Source organism: Gossypium hirsutum, chromosome D13 (assembly GCF_007990345.1).
Source record: "Gossypium hirsutum isolate 1008001.06 chromosome D13, Gossypium_hirsutum_v2.1, whole genome shotgun sequence".
In the NCBI taxonomy this organism is placed as follows: domain Eukaryota; kingdom Viridiplantae; phylum Streptophyta; class Magnoliopsida; order Malvales; family Malvaceae; genus Gossypium; species Gossypium hirsutum.
Genome location: NC_053449.1, coordinates 14,317,077 through 14,326,292, shown reverse-complemented (window position 1 = coordinate 14,326,292; position 9,216 = coordinate 14,317,077). Strand labels below are relative to the sequence as shown.

At 34.6% G+C, this 9,216-nt stretch overlaps 1 non-coding gene across 1 annotated transcript; it reads right to left on the bottom strand.

Annotated features, from left to right (window-relative positions):
• Positions 1-1,731: 1,731 nt before the first annotated feature.
• On the bottom strand, positions 1,732-1,838 carry LOC121226019 (small nucleolar RNA R71). The gene has a single exon (XR_005923919.1). It is a non-coding gene; the product is annotated as a small nucleolar RNA R71 (small nucleolar RNA).
• Between the last annotated feature and the right edge of the window lie 7,378 nt (positions 1,839-9,216).

Genomic DNA, 9,216 nt, shown 5'->3' with positions numbered 1-9,216 from the left:
TCCCTCACTTCATACATCATTCTCCACTTCTCTTTTCCATTCCTTTATTTTATTTTCCTATTTTCTTTGTCTTCCTTCTCTTGTTAATTTTCCCTATTGAAAAAGAACTAGCAGGCCCCTTGGAGTAGTAGCATTCAAGTGTTTGTGAAGGTCTTGGATCAAAAGAACGAGCGGAGAAGAGAGGAGCGCACTAGTTTGGCTTCGGAGAAACATCAGGTTTGTTTTCTAGGTCCCTTATCTTTATTTTTTCCCCCGTTTATGTTGTGATCATGAACATGAATATTTGTGTTATTGTTCTTCAATTAATTAAAATGACTTAAATTTATTTCGTATTAGATTAATTGCATTTCTTCCACTTAGATTCTTAAAAATGTGTTTGTGTTGTTGTTAGGCTTAAGTAAATTGTTCAATTAAATAAAATCATGTTTATGTTATGCTTGCATTTTAATTGTAAGGTAACAATTGAATTAATTGACACAATATATAGTTGGTGCATGTTTAATCTTCTAAGGTAGTTGATGATTAAATTCGCGACGATATTAAACAATACATTAGCCTTACATAACTTGTAAGATTATTGTGATTAAATTGTTCCAATATAGAAATATATTCGCGACGATATTAAATTGTTACCTCACTTAATCTTATACTTGCTTATAAAAATTTGATTAATTGTTTGAATTGACATACAGATATATTCAAGAGATTAATGGGTTTTAGTAAGTAACTGAGCTGTGAAATTATTTGTAACAACACATAGTTTTAATAATTCTAAGTTAAAGAATAAAATTGATCTAACACATTTATGTCATATTCATTAAACTCATTTTTAGAAATCATGCATTGGAATTTTATTTTCTTAGATAATCACTTAGTTAAATTAGTTTTAGTTTTAGATCACCTCTTATAAACCAACATATTTTTCCTCGTCAATTTGTATAATTCTTACATTTCGTAAATATTTTCTTGCACAATCCCTGTGGGTACGAAAACTCTATATTCTTGTCACTTTATTACTTGAAACGATTGTGTACACTTGCACATTTCCGTTGTTCCAAATTTTTGGCGCTGTTGCTGGGGATTGTTTTTAAATACATTATTTTTTAAATTGTTAATTTTGCATTTTGGTCTATTTTTCTATTTAATTTTAATTTTTCTGTGATTATTTCAAGTTTTTTTATAAGTATTGACCGAATTATCGACTTACTCCTGGTAGACCCTGAAATTGAAATGATTTTTTGGCAATAAAGAAAACAAATAGCTCAAAAGAGGACCGGAGAGATGAATTTCAAAAATTAAAACCAGAATCGAGAAAATGGAGCAAATCATGCTCAAAATTCTATCATTGTTGCTGATGATAGGGATAGAGCCTTAAGATAGTATGCTGTGCGATTGTTTCATTAGCTAAATATGGGTATTAGGAGACACGAAATTGAGGCACAAAAATTCAAGCTGAAGCCATTCATGTTCCAGATGCTTCAAACATTGGGTTAATTCAATGGAATGCCTATTGAAGATCCTCACATTCACCTCAAATTGTTTATGGAGGTGAGTGATTCCTTCAAGTTAGCCGGAGTACCCAAAGATGCATTAAGATTAAAATTGTTCCCATACTCACTAAGGGATAGAGCTCAGGCCTGGTTGAACTCATTGCCACCAGATTCCATCACTACATGGCAAGAATTAGCAGAATGATTCCTTATAAAATATTTCTCACCTAGCAAGAATGCTAAGTTGTGGAATAAGATCACTACTTTCTAACAAATAGATGACAAATCCTTGTATGAGGTGTGGAAAATATTTAAAGAACTGCTACGAAAGTGCCCTCATCATGGAATCCCACATTGCATCCAATTAGAGACCTTCTATAATGGTCTTAATGTTCACATGAGGATGGTAGTAGACGGTTTTTCCAATGGTGCTTTCCTCTTTAAGTCTTATAATGAGGCTTATGAAATCATTGAGAGAATTGCTATCAACAATTACCAGTGGCCAACCAATAGAGAAGCTTCAAAATGTGTCGTATGAGTACATGAATTGGACATTCTCACTTCACTCACATCTCAAGTATCTTCGATACTCTTAATGCTTAAAAACTTTACTACTAATGGGTTTAATAATTTTGTAACTCAGCCACCGAATCAATTCGAAAATGTAGCCTGTGTTTATTGTGAGGAAGGGAATTTGTTTGAAGAATGCCCACCAAACTCAGAATTTGTTTATTACATGGGTAACCAGAACTAGAATTGAGGAAGACAATAACTACAATCCAATTTTTATAACTCATCTTGGCGAAACCGCCCAAACTTTTCTTGGAGTAACTAAGGGCTTGGACCCAGTAACACTTATGCACAACGCAGATCAACCCAAACATCTAGATTTACCCAACAAATTCAGAAACCAACTTAAGTTGAACCTTCCAATGCCTTAGAAAACTTGTTGAAGGAATACATAGAGAAAAATAATGCCTTATCCAAAGCCAAACAATCACATTGAAAAATCTGGATAACCAAATGAAATTAATCTTCTTACAATGTTGTCTAGAAATAAAGCATTACGTACATCCTCCTCAACACTATCAAAAAAGAAAGAAGTATCACTATCAACTGGATGATAACCCAAGATATACACATGGCTAACATTTAAGTCTAATTTGACGGATTAGTACTCATTTAAGAGTTCCACCAGAACATATTGTTAGTGATCATCAGGCTCCGGTAACAAAGATGGCAACACTGGTATAACTTCGCTTTTGTCTGTAAGCTTTGTCAATGCATCATACAGTTTGTTAATAACTATTTAATATGATACTCTATTGGCACCTTCTGTGGTGAATCTCACATCTCTACTTTCATTTTGTATGGTAGTGATGCGGGGTCGTTTTTCATCCATGGATAACCAACTGGTACATATTACTGCCAGTAATACAATCTACACCTCCATATTTTGTAAATAAAACGAAAGTAGTTTCACTTTATATTGTACAAGGAAAACTTTTATGGAAGTATATGGTGAAAAGATTTTAGAATGAAGAGAGAGAGAGAGAGAGAGTTCTGCAATGCTTGGTTTTCTACATGCTTCTAATGGTAGGCTGAGCCAACCTTTTATAACAATTTTGTAAGTGGAATAAATCATTTTCATTACATAAGCCACGAATGGTATGAAAGAATAAAAAATAAATTATTTGATCTGGTCCAACTTTATATAAACTTTAGGGTGGACGTCAATATAAACTTTTTACATGTTACCTTAATATTGGGTTTAGATAATTGTATAAGGTGACTTTTCAAGAGTCTATCAACTTCTTGTGTTCATGCATACATTATTATCAATGAAAACTAATGGAAATTGGAACAGTCACTATGTAACAAGATGTTGGCCATTATTATTTTCAATATAAAACCCAAACTATAGATAGCAGATAACATGGTATCTTGATTATTATATAAAACAATTTATCATGTATTTTTTTAAGTAGGTCAATCTGATAATGTAGGATGATGTAACAGAGATGATATATTGTACGATAACGAAGGTTGAATAAAATTGTATGATTTTAATGTTTTAATTTAAGCCGAAAATGATAAAAATAGAAAGTTGGACTTATTTCTACGCATACGAATTAGGTCCTATTTGAATGGATTTTTTATGAAAATTTTGAATGAGTTTTGTTAAATTTTCATCCGCGTTAAGATATGTGGTAAATAAGAAAAGTGTTCGAACAGTAAGCTTACTATCAGCGAGCCGGGAGGTCACCTATAAGCTCACCCTTCCGAGGTGACCATCAGGACAAGGCATGACGTAATCTTTATCAGAAACATTAAATTGTTGGTCCCTAAACATCATGTGCACTTAACCTCTTTATCCTATCAAGTCAATGAATGACAGGATCTATCTGTCATAGGTATCCTCGTCCTATCGAAGACATCCCTCTCACGCACTCCATAATATTGGCTAGAGGACAAGACCAACACGTTAACACCCATCTTACATGAGACCTCTAGCTATAAATACCTCCAAAAACAATGAATATGAGATCGACTCTTCAAGAATACTAAGCTTACACTCTGTCAATATTCCTTCAACTCTCAACCTTGACATTCTTTTTCCTTCCACTCTTATAACCTCCAACTCTTCACCCAGACTGGGTGAACCGGCCTTCATAGCAACCACCCCTCTCTCATATGTACTCATATCTTATTGTACACTGCATTAATAATTGGTATGATGAACATGGACTACATGATCACACAATCCCAAAGTGGCACCCTCGCAAATTAAACTAGCCAGATAACGACCCAACCAATCGGATCAACTCCTCTGCCCCACCCAACACACCTATTCCATTTGTTTCTTGAGTCTCTATTGACCTGAATAACACTCGTATTCCTCCCTTTTCTACCCTTACAGGAACTTCTTTATATTACGTAAGTATTCTCTTCCCCACCCTAGAGCAACTGATAAAGACTCTAAAAGATCCTCTAGCCAACATTGTCTTTTATGCTGTACCAACAGGATATACTTCCTCGATTACCTCAACTCTCCAGTGGTTACGATGCCTCAGTCACAGCATGGTGTACCCACCCCCTAGACCTTTTTACCATATAACTCGTTGTCTGCAGGAAGTTGTAACCTACTTTATATTGGATCTGGTGCACTAAGTTTAGTATTTTTGTCTAAGTACACTTTTAATTTTTCGAATAGATTGGTTTATAAATTTATTGATGAATTACATTAATACTTTGTATATTGTCATCGCATGGTTTTTGCACGCAAAGCAAAATGGAAGCAAATGTTACTCACCGTTTGTCTAATATTTAACTAATATTAAGTGGTATTACGTAATCAGATCGTAATACAGAAAGACAACTTATTTTAGTAGACAAACCTAAACATGTTCTTAGTCTAATCAGAAATGAGAAAACTGATTGAAAGACTAATATGTCTTCTATCAAGTCGAATTGGGGAGATGTTTTATCTTGGGCATCGGAGTGGATGAAAAAAATAGAGATATAGATGTGACTGACAGTACATTAGACTAGACTCAAGAAGAATAGATCCTGAATCAATTTATGGATTTATTCACTTATGATGTTCATAGTGTGACATACCTAAATCTTGAGTGGATGATGAACTATGTATGCATGACTTGTACACTTTGATGTAAGTAAAAGCCCGAGTTCGAACAGATAAGGAACTGAAAGCTAGTGCGTTGGGTGTACAACTTCTGCAATATGTAGTATCATTCACAATAGTGGAATTCATAGCACGAGACATGGGTAAATGATATCATCTTATAGGTATTACATGGTTGGTGAAAAGTAAATGTGGCCACGAGTCATTCGTCTTCATGATAAATGACTTGATTGCTATTTGATAGTAATTAACTTTTTATTAAGGAAGATGTAATGGTTACCATTAGATAAAATATGATCATATTGGAAAAATAGATATTATCTTAAAGAGATTAAGGATATCATATGAGGATAACACACTTATGACAAGGTCATTGGATGAGCGCTAATTGGGTTGCTTTCGTAATGATATGCCATTGAGGAGAGCTCAGTCACAATACTATAGTGGAATAACTTCATGACTAAATGAGTTTGTAATTAATAAGTGAAAAGCTGGAACTTAATTATAAATCATTTGAGCCTCGATTGCATATGTACAATTGGTCCCCCCGCTAGCTCGTTGAAACTAGAAATGAATTGCGTGTTGAATCAAAATGAATAGAATGAATAGAAATGGAGAAATTGAAAACATTTAAGAAATTATTATAGTTTCTCCAAAATAAAAATGAAAATAGAAAAATGGAATCATTTGAAAATGAATGTGATTTTCTCAAAATGGAAATGGAAATGGAAATGATAAATGAATTCATTAACAAATGAACAAGGATTTCTCAAAAATGATCGGAAGATTGAGTTTATGTTTTTTTAGTTATTTTAAAGCCCAAAAATAAAAATAAACCAAACGATCGTGGTGAAAATTTTGAATGGTAAAATATTAATATATTTCTCAGAAATTTTATCAGGGATAAAATCACCATAATTTTACCAAGAGTGAAATCAGGATGAGAAATTTATTTAATATTAAAGTTTATTTTTGGGAAATAGAAAAAAAAATTAGGTTGGATCAAATTATAAAATATTGAGTTAAAAGCCTGGGACGTACTTGTAATTAGACCCAATATGGAAGAGGCTGAAAAAGCCCTTTATTAAATAAAGGGGAATGGCAAACCCTAGTATATTTAACTAGGGTTGTCGCCCCTATATCCTAGTTGAACTAGGATTTCATTTTTCTATTTGAAATAAACTTCTCTAATTCAAAAAAGGTGCTACTTTCTCTCCCTATAAATAGATGGCACCGATAAGGCTATTAACATACAACTTTAAGATATTGCTACTCTATCGAAAAATATAGAAAATTTATTCTCAACTATTAAACATATTTTTTGGAATAACAATTCTTTCGGTTTCTATTTTGAGAAGAGTACTTTCGTTTTAACCCTAAAAGAAAAGAAAATTATTTCTAGTTTCTGTGTTTGATTAGATTTGATCGAGCCCACACTCGAGGCAATTAATGGTACGAGAATAGCAAAGAAAATTGTTTGGTTGAAAGCTGTGAACGACAATGATCCGTCTATCCAAAAACATAGGTATGATTTTGGTCTAAGGTTTATGACTATAAATATCATAAACCGGGTCGGTTTCAAAATTATTATTTTCTGCTGTGCAAGAAAAATATTTTCAAACCGGATTTTTCTAACACCTTACATCCACACAATCCCTACCAATCATGACACCAGCAAACATTAAGTCCTCAACCCCACATCTCAAAAACCGAAGAGAAACTGTAACTTTTAAAGAGAAGTTTTCTCAGCAAGAGCGTCACTTTAAGGAGTAGTAGATTATCCTCAACCTGAGGAATACCCAAAATGAGCAGCTCATTGAGCTAAGGGACACATGGAAGGTTTTTAGATGAGAAAATTCGGCTCGCTAAGAAGATGAAGCTTAGTCTACCCTTCGCAATGAGCACAAATGCAATAATCTAGAAGACCTTCGTAAGAATAACACTGACCTTCCAGCAATATCCCAACATTCTCTAGGTAATCACAATATCTCTATGGAAGAACAACTCAAAGCTTTCATATCAAAACTAATGCAAGAAGTGAAAGGGGTGAAAATAAATTAATCTATTTGGAATTACTCCAATGAATCGTTGCCACTTGAAGTTTTGAAAACCCACATCTCTAACTCCTTCAAGTTTTTGAAGTTCTTATACAACGAATTGGGGGATTCAGAAAACCATCTAGCCTAGTATAACAACCACATAGCTATATTGGAGGCATCTGATGGAGTAAAGTGTAGAGCTTTCTCATTAACCTTTTTACAGACAACCTGATAGTGGTAGATGTCGTTACCTCAGGGATCAATCTACTCCTTTGAGTAGTTGGTTGAGCAGTTAATGAGTCATTTTCTAGCCAGCAAGATACTCCAACAATCCCTAGCAGAACGAATGAGTCCCTCTATGACTATGTCAAAAGATTTAGTGTGGCCACCATGGTCACGAAGGAAGCCACTAATGAATAAGCAATTCAAGCCTTCATTGTCAGGACCTCTCATTAGCATCTAAGGTATATTATCATCAGGGACACTCCAACCAAGCTCTCTTATCTCTACGAAATGGTGCACAATTTTTCAGATGGAGATAAGGTTGAAAAAGTATGCATTGATTCCTTCGTACTAGCCATTCGCCAGGACAACTATCCACGAAGATCACCTCTAAAGAGATTTCAAGGTTGCAAGCAGCCAATGACCAGTTTAAGGGTAGACGGACGTGGGTATGGACATTATAACCAATTAGTCCAAAGGAATAACCAGCGGGTAAACAATGTCTATGCCACGAACACCAGGGACCTATCTGTAGTTATAGGGGATACCAGGATTAATGAACCAAAACCCCGTATAACCATTTCAGAACCTACCATGAGCTCAAATACTTCCTAACCCAAATATTTGATCAGATAGAAAACTAAGGAATCCTATAAGTGGCCTCGTATCTCCTATCCAGTGAGCATCGCAACAACTCCAATCACCATTCTAAATACCACAATGCTCAAAGACATCAGACTAGGCAATGTGTGCATTTGAAGAACATCGTGAACATGACTCAAGATAGAGAAATAAGAACATCAGAATCGCAGGGTGGTGACAGGGGAAAGAAACCATTTAAAGAAATCATTAATGTTCTGGTAGGAGGAAAGCACATAGAATAGGTTTCCTTAAACTTGAAGTGGAAAGACCACAGGGGAAGTGTTTTGTTGGTTTTAGTCACAGTTAAAAAACCCAAGCCTTCTCCATGGGACCTTAGATTTTCAAAACGAGATGAAAAGGATATTCTGGACACGAAAGGTGAAGATCTTTTGATGGTCTTGGCTAATATCACATCTTTCTAAGTTAGAAGGACCTTAGTTGATATAGGCAATTTCGTGAATATTCTGACGACCAAAGATTTTTACTAGATAAGGCTCAAGGATACCTAACTCAAGCTTGCAAACCTAATTTATGACTTTGCCAACCAGCCCATCACGGTTAAAGGATCCAATGCCCTTCAGAGGTATTAGGGGATGGTGAGCACACCACCCCTGATAGGTGCTAAAAGTAACATGTTTTAATCTCATTGTTAATGCGTTTTTGGGTGATTATTCGATGTTAATAGTGAATTTTATGCTCCTAATCTTTTAAATTCATGTTTTTATACTTAGGAGAGCATTTAGGAGCAAAAAAAGTGAAAAACGAGTGAAAACTAAAAAATTGGAGCAAGTTACAAAAGCCACATGGGCTAGACCATTCCATACGACCTGGACATACGACTGAATGAGCCACATGAAAGGCCACACAGCCATGTGGCAGGTCGTGTCGATTTCATGAATTGCACTCCGAACAACCAAAAAACATAATTGTTAGGGTTTTCAGGAATTTTAAGACCTATATATGACAACAGTAAGAAGAGATGAGTATCATAGAATACTCAAGAAAACAACTCAAAAAACACCATTTAAGCCGATTCTGAAGCAGATTTCTGTGAAGATTGAAGACTCCTAGTTGATTTCTTAGGAGATTATCATGAGTTCCTTTATTTTTTTTAGTTATACTATCTCTAGGATGTTTTTATTTGCTAGCATGAACTAATTTTCTAAATACCTAAGGG